An 11,332-nucleotide genomic window follows, 5' to 3' on the forward strand; every position below is an offset into this window, starting at 1 on the left:
AGCAAAACTGGAGGTAGCCTTGCTGTAGGAAATTGCCTAATCGGAGCCACCATCATGGAGAGTACCAAACACAAACCGAAAACGCCACCCAACATGGTAGGGAATGGAGAACACCACAGCCCTCCTCTTGCCCTGTCATTCCCCGGCCGGCGCTTCCCATTGGCCGAAACCAGCGATCTGAAGTCAGGCAGTGAGGAAAGCCTAACAGTCCGAGGGGTCGGCCGCCCCCTGCAGACAGACATGCGTGAGAAGCAGAGTGAACTGGGGTCAGAGGGCTTCTACACATTTCATGTGTATATAATGCATATTAATGTTAAAGAACTCAGAATGACATAGTTGCAAAAACAGTACATACAACAATTGCTCTAAATCTTCTCACAATGAAATAAATACCATAACTATGAGTGAACTTCATTCCACGTATTTTTCTAAACATATATATAGATAAATAGAAAAATGGAAAACAGATATAAATCGGTTTTTTAAAGAAAGCAGGACTGTACCATGAAAGCATTATAGTTCAATTATTAAAGTTTGTTTTAATTTTAATAATAAAAAACTTAAAAACAAAACAAATATATTATTAGAATTCAAGTAAATGTTTTCTTACCATAGAGTTGCTGCTTGTTAAAAAAAACTGGAAATTAAGATCATATTTTACTCATTAAAAGATATAAGCAATAGTTTTGACCACAGGTCTTTATTTTTTAAAAATGTGTTAACTTCCTTCTATAAATGAGGAAATGATAGCATGCCACGTATATTTCCATCCGTCCTCTGCCTACATTACAACATTTGTAAAATACATTAATATATTATTCATGTTTATATTTTATTATGTTCTTGAAGGATGTTCAGTTTTACTTTTATTTTTATCAGTGGTGATTTATAAGGCTTTGTATACTTGAATATTTTATTCCAGTTCAGTCTTATATGCCATAAATTCTTTAGTTATTTTATGTTTTCAATGATCTCTGTTCTCTATTTATACTTGAAAAATATCTTAGCTGGCTATAAAATTATTGGACTACACTCCTTTTCCTTTTGGCTTTAGACATTGCTCCACTGTTTCTAAGCACAATGTATTTCTGCAGAGAATGTACGAGACTTTTCTGATTTTTCTTCTTTATTTGTATTTTGTTTCTTCTTTCTAGGTGCCTGATGAAAGATTTCTTTACCTTGACGTTTAGTAGCCTGAGTAGGTTCTATCCTAATATTGAGTAGGTTGAATCAAAATTTTTCTGGTATACTAATTGCAGGTTAATTTTTCTCCAGTTTTTTTCTTTTTTCATATACAGTTGAAAGGTGTTCCAAAGAAATCACTCTGCCTACAAAAGTAGGCCTCATGGTTCTCAAAATTCAATTGAATGTTGCGAAATAGAACATGATGATCCTGTAAGTGTTGAGAAAGTGAAAAGGCTGAAATCAGCAAAGGACTTAGCAGAAAACAAATAAAAAGAAACAAAATAAACCCAAGGTTACAACTAAACTAAAACACTTTAGAGTTGTTTTTCAGACCAAAAGGTGACCAGTCACTGTAGTTGCTTGGGTTGGGTCACAAACCTGGCAAGAGAATAGAAGCAGATGTGGCATAAGCAGAAGTGGTTCAGTAAACGCAGGTTCAGAATGAGTATAAACCACATAGGGTCAAACTGCTGTCCTTTATATAAAGTTTTTATGTCTGGAAAAATGTAGAATATATTTTGTTTTGGAGCTTTGGTAAATTACAGTGTCTTAAATTGGGGGCTTTAAGATGCAGGGTGCAAATTGAATGACAGTGCAGTTGCAAAAATTAGTACCGAGTTTAATGATCATATCCCAATGTCAATTATTGATTAATTTATTTGAGTCTGGAGGAGGACTTCTTACAAGAGATAGATGCTAAGGTGTAACTTCTTGAAGATCCATCCACCTTGCTCAGGCATATCCCATGCAACTGGGATGGTGCTCAGCTAAGAATGGTCATATGAAAAGTATTTGTTCCACATGTTAAGAGTGCCCAAAGTGCAGAAAACCATCTTCCAAAGGACTCAGCCTTACAAGCATCAGGATTTCATTTCACTGTACGTGTTTGTCAAGTATAAGGACAGCCGAAAATCACAAGAGAGTGAACGTCAGTTGGACAACTAAGCTGGGATGCAAACATGTACCAGCAGAGTAGAGCAATGCAGTGGTCCTGACCGTAGGAAACCACATGGATTCATCTGGATCTCTAAAACCAATTTCAAAGGGACCAGAGATGGATAATACAAATAATTAGTGTCAAGATTGTAGATGAAAGAGACTCAAATTATGCTTGACAACCATTTAAATATAATTTGAACAGTGTGGCCTTTTAAGGAAAAAATTATTAGAATCTAATGGAAATAGATGGTTCACTCATCTCTCCCCATAGGATGTTATAAATACTAGTTCTAAGAAGGTAGAGGCACTCTGACTCATCTTCAGAAGACTCGCCAGGGTGGTTAAAGGACATTTAATGCCAAGTAATAAAGTGTAATTCAGAGAACTATGAACCTTATATTTGATAAAACTCTTGAGTGAAGGCAAGTATCTCCAAACATATAAAAAGATGTCATCTGAAAAGATATTACATCTGTCCTTTTATAGCCTCAGGGGATCCTGAGCATCTAAGACAAAACTGAAGTTATTAACAGAATTTTTTAAGATTTTATTTATTTATCTTGAGAGGGGAAGGGAAGGAGAGAGGGAGAGAAATATCAGTGTATGGTTGCCTCCCATGGGTCCCCCCCACTGGGAACTGGCCTGCAACTCAGGCGTGTGCACTGACTAGGAATCGAACCACAGTTGTTTGGTTCGCAGGCCCGCGCTCAATCCACTGAGCTATACCAGACAGGGCTACTAACAGAAATTTAAAGATTAGAGGGTCGCAGGACAGGAAACAGGATGTGGACTGCCTTGGATGACAGTCAATTTCTCATCACTAGAAGTGTTCAGGAAAGGTAGAAAAATTCTTTGAAGAGGATTTTTAAAAGTTATTAAAATTGGATAAATAATAGAATCAATTATTTTCAAGTTATTTGTAAACACTGATAATATTACTACTTCTTTTTCCTTTTTTAAAAGAATGCTAAAAAATAAGCTAGACTACTTAGGTTTGAATCTTCTTTTCACTATTTACTAGTTGTGTGATAATGAACAAATTATTTAAATTGGTGGTGGTTCAGTTTCTTTCTGTCTAAAATGGGAATAAATGAATTACTGAGAGAATCATGTGAATGAATATGTGAAAATTTCAGTGAAAGGCATAGGGCAAACATGAACACTCCACAAACAATAATGAATGCATTTTGTTTATTAATTATCATCAATGGATGGCTTGGTGATGTTTATGATGAACAAATCATGTAGCTAAGATTAGTGGGGTTTCAAAAAAATCTATTTTAGCATCAGAAAGATTTCCTTAAAACTATGTTTTATATATGGGGGGAGCATGGAAAAATAATTTCCCTTCCACCTTTCTAAATTTTTCTGGCTGGATTAATAATCAAATTAATATCAGGCAGATTAACAAAAGAACATGGCCAAATTTATTGCATACAAGGTTTTTATAAGAACATCAGACCCAGGACAGATCTTGACATTGAGGTTTACATGCCATTTTGAGTTAAGGAGAAGGGTGGGGAGGTCAAGGGCTGTGGTTTGGGACTTCAAAGTTCAGACAGACAATTCACATGAAGCTAGAAAATCAGGTTCTTGATAAACAAATGTTTGCTGTGCCATTTTCATCATGGGACACAGAGAGGACTTTGATCTAATGGGCTTTGCTAGGTTCCTCCCTGTCTATCACACTTAATTCATATTAAGGTACAGTCACCTTTGATGATACCTGCTTTCCTGAAGCAGGTCTTCTATCTGAATTTTTAGATGCAGTTAGAGGGTAGGTCAAATCTTCTCTCTGAGTCTTTTGTTTCTTAAAAATTAACCAGGTTAAAATAATCAATATGTCAAAAAGCGTATTTTAGGGTGGCAAAGCCTACTTAACCTCGTGTAGAAGGCTGATATCAATTAACTAAGGTATGCATTCACTTTATTACAAACATTTCTTGCCACCATGTGGGCCCACGACTGTTAGATACTATATTAAAATGCATCTGCTGTGATCAAGGTCAGGCGATCTGGCTTGCTCTTCCTTTTTTCTTTCACAGGTCCATCAGCAACTAGGCTACTATGGGGACATAGTTTGAACATTCATGCCAAAATGTGTAATTTTTTTCAATATTTTAGAAAAAACATTACTAATTTTGTGATGATTTTCTCTCATTGCTTTCTCTGAAAATTCAATTATTTAGGTAGTGGATCTTCTAGATTGATTGGTCCTCTTCCATTCTAATTTTTCCCTTTGGATATTCAAATTGTTTTTTTTTTTAAGATTTTATTCATTTATTTATCTTTAGAGGGGAAGGAGAGGGAGAGAAACATCAATGTATGGTTGACTTTCGTGCATCCCCTGCTGGGAGTTGGCCTGCAGGGTACCACCAGCCTGCAACCCAGGCATGTGCCCTGACTGGGAATCGAACCGCGATCCTCCGGTTCGCAGGCCTGCGCTCAATCCACTGAGCTACACCAGCCAGGGCTTGGATATTCAAATTGTTTTGAGTTGATGCAGTATATTATGTGGGATTCCCTCAGCTTTATCCTGCAATCTCTCTATTGAGTGTTTCATTTCTACCGTGCAATTTCTGAGAGCTCTTTTGTTCTCTCGTGTTTTTAGCATCTTCTCCCTGTGTCATGGATATATTATGTCTCCCTGTCTCTTTGAAGCTATTAATGGAAGGGACCAAAGCTGTGCCATTCCCCAAGCTCTGCTATTTCTATAGATTTTAAGTTGGTTACTAAAAAGAAAAAGACTTAGCAAGCATCTCTAAGCTCCACCCCTTCCTGCCTACGAGATTCGGATGGAAAGGTCTGCTCCAAGAAAGGAATCTACTCATCTTCGTATAAACATATGAAGCGGAGGTCTGTTAACTAGACATCACACCCTTGTGTCTCACGGTTTCTGGGTTGCCGAGCAGAAATTTCCCTGCCATGTGCCTTCTGGTCTTTCTTAACTGCCTATACACTGTCTATTTCCTTTAAAACCCTGCCCCCTTTTGCTTTTGTCCATAGTGCAAATAAATCTCAACTCTCCAATGCATTTAGTCTCCGATAACACTTCTGGTGTGTACATTTGTAATACATTTTGCACATTTCCTCCTGTTACCCTGTTTCTGTTCATTTAATTATTAACCCAGTTACAAGAACTTAAAAGGTGTGAGAAAAAAAAAGTGTTGTTGTGTTGTATTTTTTGCCCCCCCCCCATTAAAAATAGCTGAAGTGCCGTGTCTTTTGACAAGCCTTGTACACCTCCTTCAGGCAGATTCGTGGCTTTGTCTGTTGTGTTTCCAAAGATAGGTGATCATACCTATTATGTTCATGTTCTACAACAGTTCATTCATTATTTAATGTCACCATCTATAGTTTTTCAAACTGAAGGTCTTGGCAGCATTTATATTCCATTTATAATAGTGTTCTTCATTAAAATCTAAAACATTAAAAGTCATAAATTATCTTTAATTTTTTGAAATAAGCATAAAATTAATATATGATATATGCTTACTTTTGTCTTCTTTATTGTTGTATCCTTAGAATTCAGCAAAGTACATGTCATACTGTGTATGCTCACAATATATCTCACAAATAAATNATTTGTAATACATTTTGCACATTTCCTCCTGTTACCCTGTTTCTGTTCATTTAATTATCAACCCAGTTACCAGAACTTAAAAGGTGTGAGAAAAAAAAGTGTTGTTGTGTTGTATTTTTGCCCCCCCCCCCATTAAAAATAGCTGAAGTGCCGTGTCTTTTGACAAGCCTTGTACACCTCCTTCAGGCAGATTTGTGGCTTTGTCTGTTGTGTTTCCAAAGATAGGTGATCATACCTATTATGTTCATGTTCTACAACAGTTCATTCATTATTTAATGTCACCATCTATAGTTTTTCAAACTGAAGGTCTTGGCAGCATTTATATTCCATTTATAATAGTGTTCTTCATTAAAATCTAAAACATTAAAAGTCATAAATTATCTTTAATTTTTTGAAATAAGCATAAAATTAATATATGATATATGCTTACTTTTGTCTTCTTTATTGTTGTATCCTTAGAATTCAGCAAAGTACATGTCATACTGTGTATGCTCACAATATATCTCAAAAATAAATTGATGAGCTTTGAAAGGGATTTTGTTTCCTGTAAATATTTTGTTGGCCCTAGATTTGGAAGAATGTGTTATGTAAGTGGGTAGTAATTTACCTACTACTTTGGTAACGATATTTCTTGTGATTTTAATCATCAAGTTACATATATTTCATCCTAACTACATGCAAATCTGAGTTTCTTTAAGGAAATAAGCAATTCTATGGGGACCAAGAATCTGTTATTCACCTGTAAATACACTTAGCAGCTGTGAGGGCATCTGTTTATTGTTGGCCATTGTTTTTCTCTGTAGACCCAGAGTCTGGAGTAGCTAACCAGTGGATGCAGACAAAAGTAAATGAGTAATATAATAGAAGAAATAATTTTAAAAATCCCCTCATTTTTAATAAAAATCGTGCCTTTATTGTTACATGTTTAAACTTCAGTCACCTTCAAAGTGCTCTCCATCTGATGCAAGACACCTACCAAGATGTTTTTTATTGTTGTTGTTCAATGACAGCTGTTCCCATTTTCCTCCCATTATTCCCCCTGCCCTACCCACCCCCACATTCAATCCTCCACCCCCTGTTGTCTTTGCCCGCGGGTCCTTTATACACGTTCCTTGACTTGACCCTTCCCCTTCTTGCCCATTATCCGCATCTTCCCACCCCTCGGGCCACTGCCGTTTTTAAACTCCAGATTGTACAAATTACTTCTTTCCTAAATCCTGCTTTTTACCCATTGTTCTCGACAAATAACATTTACGCAGATTATATAACGTATTGCTAGTAAAATTAATGTTAGCTTTTGTGTAACATCAATCTATCCATGATGTTTTATTGTAATGATAGCCTCAAATTTAAAGTATTTTCTCCTAGTAACCCAATGTCCTCATCAAAGCCGTCCTTTTTCTCTTAGAAACTCAGCATCATTTGACAGTTTACAGTTGGGAAAATCATGGCCCTTCAAAAACATTCACACTTTGAACACTGGAACCTGTAAATATATTACCTCACATGGAAAACAGAACTTGGCTGATGTATTTAAATCCTCGATATGGGAAGATAAGTCTGGATTATCTGGGTGGGCACAATATTATCACACTGTAGGAAAGGAAAAAACTGTTTTTTCTTCTATCCTTCCCAATTCTCACCAGGAGCCTCGTAAGTGAAGACAGATTAAGATAAAAAAAGAAATAGGAGTTGTGTACAAAAAAGGGGGATACACGAAACCTGACAAGCTCAGGGGTGGCCACGTGAAAGGTCCTTAGGAGTTCAGAAACCAAGAGTAACCACACGGGATGATGTGAACATACAAATTCCTGATTAAAAGGAGATCATGGTGAACCGTCATGTCCTACCCCCGTGCCTTCCCTGACCAAGGTCCGGGAAGTGACCTTGGTCACTGAGTGAGCCCCGTCCATTGTTCTTATGCATCTGGGATAACATACCTTTGACATGTCAGAGTAATTTTCTTTTCCCAACCCTCAAGGCACAACCGCTGACACCAAAGGGCAAGATCACAAAACCCCTCGTCCTTGTCTAGTTCCCGGATTACCACCTGTAGGGCAAAGGAAGTCAGGCAGGCTCCCTCACCATGCCTGGTAAGCAGCATTCCCATGGCCTTGAGAATGGGCCCCAAGGCGCAGAATCACACTTAGTTATATAATATCTTGGCTCTCTGCCAGCTTTGTGGGCATTTAGTATATAAAGGAGTTGGGACTTCTGCCCCTGGCACAGCTTGTCATGTACGTGGGTCACCCCACCTATGAATAAAGGCATGCCAGGCATTTCCATGGTGCCTCAAATTTTCTTGTGTGCCCAAATCCTGAGTGAACCTGTCCAGCCTTGAACCGTCGGCACACACCATCTCTCTGTGCTGTGTTAACTATTAACTATCCTGTACTCACCTGTGTAAAAGAAGTATGTGTCTCTTAATTTGCTTTTTATCCAATTTCAGAGATTTCCCTGCTTTGCTTTCTCTCATCTCATAATCTACCACCAAGAGATTTCATGTAAACCTTTTTCCATCTTTCCTTTGATTCTAATATGTAAAATAAGTTGCAAAGCTGCCATTCTTTGGATCATTTTCTTGATCAGCTGAGCATTTGCTTCCTGATGATTATTATCAGTTTGGCTCAAATAAACTCTCATAAAACTTTTTTTACAAAGCTTATTAATATGTATACCCCATGTACGCACGGGAGCTACCCAGAGAAACTGAGTAACACTCAGAGGTGGCTTCAAATTCAGGCTTAAATGCCGTCTTTAGTGAAAGACAAAAGAAAGAAGAGTGTGAAGAAGGCCAGTCATGAAGAGACAGATGACCAAGAAAAATACCATCAATTAACGTAATGTTTGCTCTGCAGACTAAACCTTCTTCACTGATACAAATTTCTTGTGATGCCGTTGTCCTTCTCTTCCTGATACAGAGAAGGGACACCCTTAACAAATGGTGATTCCCTTTCAATGTACATTTTCTTTACAAAAAGGTGACTTCTAGTCAGCTCTCAGAGTTTTTCCTATGTCTGCTGTTTCTCAAAGCAATCAGCTAAAACAACTTTTGTGCTAAAAAGGCATAGTTTGGGGTGGAATATTCTGAAAAGCAGGGAACCCTTCCTGGCCGGGCCAGAGAGCGATGAGACAGAAGGAGAAAGATTCTAAGAGGGAGGGTGGCGAGACCTGATGTTGCTGGTTTGAGAATGGAAGAAGGTGAACAGAAGTCGGGGAATGCCAGCGGCCTCTGGAAGCTGGACAAGCCAGGAGTGGCCCTCATCTGAGAGCAAGCGAGGAAATGGGAACCTCTGTCCTGCGATGGTTATTAAGGAGTAGAATTCTGCCAATAATTGGAATGAGGAAACAGATGAAGAAAATAGCTCTTCTCCTGGAGTCTTCAGAGAGGAACACAGTCTGCCAGGGCTCTGACTAGTCCAATGAAAACTGTGTCGGGCTTGTCATAACTAATTTGTATCATTCAAGTCGATAAGTTTATTGTAATCTCTTAGGGCAGCAATTGAAAACTAATACAGTACCATAACAATTCTCTTCCTGAGGTTAGTTCAAACTTACTAAGCTCCCTAATATTTTTATGAATGAGAATTTTTATACAATATTAGGAGAAGAATGTGTAAATGTATTTTTAAAAAATACTACAGGTTTTTGGTATTCCACTTAATTCGATCTGTTTGTCCAAGTATTAAACAATTTAGTATGAAAGTATTAAACAACTTAGTGTGAAGCACCAAACAATTACCTACCCACTATTTAACTCAGAGGTTCATAAAAAGGAGGAAAAATGGTAGGGATTTGTATATATATATATATATACATACACACATATATATATATGTATATATATATATATATATATATGTTATTTTTATGCTTTCCTAAAACACTGGAAAAATAAAAAGAAAAGAAGGATCCACATTAAATAAATTAAAAGGAATATAAATTTAATGTTATATTCTATTTCTTAAATAATAAATTAAAGATTTAAAAAGAAGTTATACTGAAGCCAAGACACTTTTCTTTAAAACCAGTCTTTTAAATTTTAGATTTAATCCAAAATTTCTTTTCATCTCCTCTTTCTGTTTCACTTTTCTCCTTTATTTATCCTGAATATAGCAGGTACAAAACTGATAGCTCGAAACATTTATTGAGAACACATGGATTTCTTCTCTTCAGCCTCGGTTTCCAACTTCTCTGAGACAGAAACTCTGATCCAAAGGCTACCAAACAAAGAAGACTGGAAAGACCACCAAGAGATTTAAAATCTTCAGAAATACCCAACTCTTCAAAATCTCTATCCAAATCTTTTGGGCCCATTACTTTCAAAAGTCCAAGCCCAGAGCTCTGACACTTGAGCTCACGTTAGTATTTATGAAGGTATGGATATGGCTTTTCCCATGAGAGTGGGAAATGGAAAACAGTTCCACTCGTTCACGTCTATTAAACAACTGCTGAGAATGTGTTGACATCATACTCACCTTTAAATTTAACATAAAGGTATAAGCATCAATCGTATTTTTAAAGTCATATATTTTATCTAATGAATATCAAGTTTGGAAATTGTGCACTTCGTGAGGAATATGATTTATGCTGTGATATATGGGGCTGCACTTAGAATCAGAGAGAAAAGAATATGTACTGCAGTGTACATATTTGCTTTGGGCCATTTTTATTTTAGTCCTAACTTTCACAATGACCCCAACGCTAAATGTTCCCTTTTACGCTCTCTTCAATCCTCAATCTTCTATTTTGTAACCAGCATCTGGAGGTAGAGGACAAGCAGCTGACAGTTTTAGGACTTGGGATGAGTAGATTTTTATCACCACTCGGACATAAAATAGCAAGAAAAGTAAACATCATAAAAATAATTAATCCTGGAAAAAAACAGCCTGCTGTGTCAGATACAGTAAGAAAGCAGGCATATTATAAACCTGACAGAAGGTTATTTCACTAGTGTATCCTATTCAGTGGCTGAGTTCCTAGTAGCAAAGGGATGGATGTCTTGTTGAGACACATGCAACCGAACTGTTGCACATGGTGTGTGTGTGTGTGCACGTGTGTTTCACTATGAAACCACTTGTTTGGACCTTTAAGAATGCCCTGACTGGACTTTGTATTATTAAAACCTCATTCCCAAAACATACTTTCAGAAACCTAGAGCTTTGCAAATCTCCCTGGCCAGAAGCTCCCTTGTCATTGGGGTGTCATGGTCGCTGAGCCAGCCTTTCAAAGGGCCACAGTCATGTCACTTCCAGGAAAGAACATCGGGTCAACAGAATTACTTGTTTGTAGTCTGTTTGTTTTCTCAGATCTCAATTTCCTTTGATCGTGGGTGAGCCCAGACTTATTTGGAATAAAATAAAACTAGTTATGTTTCTCTACTTTTAATCAGTAATGTCCTTAACTGTTTTAATTAGAAGCAAAAGAACAGTTCTGTGTCGACTCCAAGCAGAGGACACGAAGTTGGAGCTGAGAGTGGAAAGCAAGGCAACATGAAATGCATTTGGCCCCATTTCCTTAGGGAAGAGGAGCGAGATTTTGCTGCACTCTAGTTTGAGTTACAACACGCCCTTCCCTCTCCGTTTCTTTGGTCACCGCCCTACGTGCTCCACTAGTTCTTCCAAC

The 11,332-nt window shown here is 37.4% G+C and overlaps 1 long non-coding RNA gene across 1 annotated transcript; it reads right to left on the minus strand.

The window, feature by feature from the left end:
* Nucleotides 1–1,283: 1,283 nt before the first annotated feature.
* Nucleotides 1,284–7,671, minus strand: LOC119000316 (uncharacterized). The gene is made up of 3 exons (XR_005069291.1): nt 7,648–7,671; nt 3,839–3,934; nt 1,284–1,393 (listed from the first exon to the last, which is right to left on the minus strand). It is a non-coding gene; the product is annotated as an uncharacterized LOC119000316 (long non-coding RNA).
* Nucleotides 7,672–11,332: the final 3,661 nt, after the last annotated feature.

Source organism: Sturnira hondurensis, unplaced genomic scaffold (assembly GCF_014824575.4).
Source record: "Sturnira hondurensis isolate 20B ecotype Veracruz unplaced genomic scaffold, ASM1482457v3 Scaffold0015596, whole genome shotgun sequence".
Taxonomy (NCBI): domain Eukaryota; kingdom Metazoa; phylum Chordata; class Mammalia; order Chiroptera; family Phyllostomidae; genus Sturnira; species Sturnira hondurensis.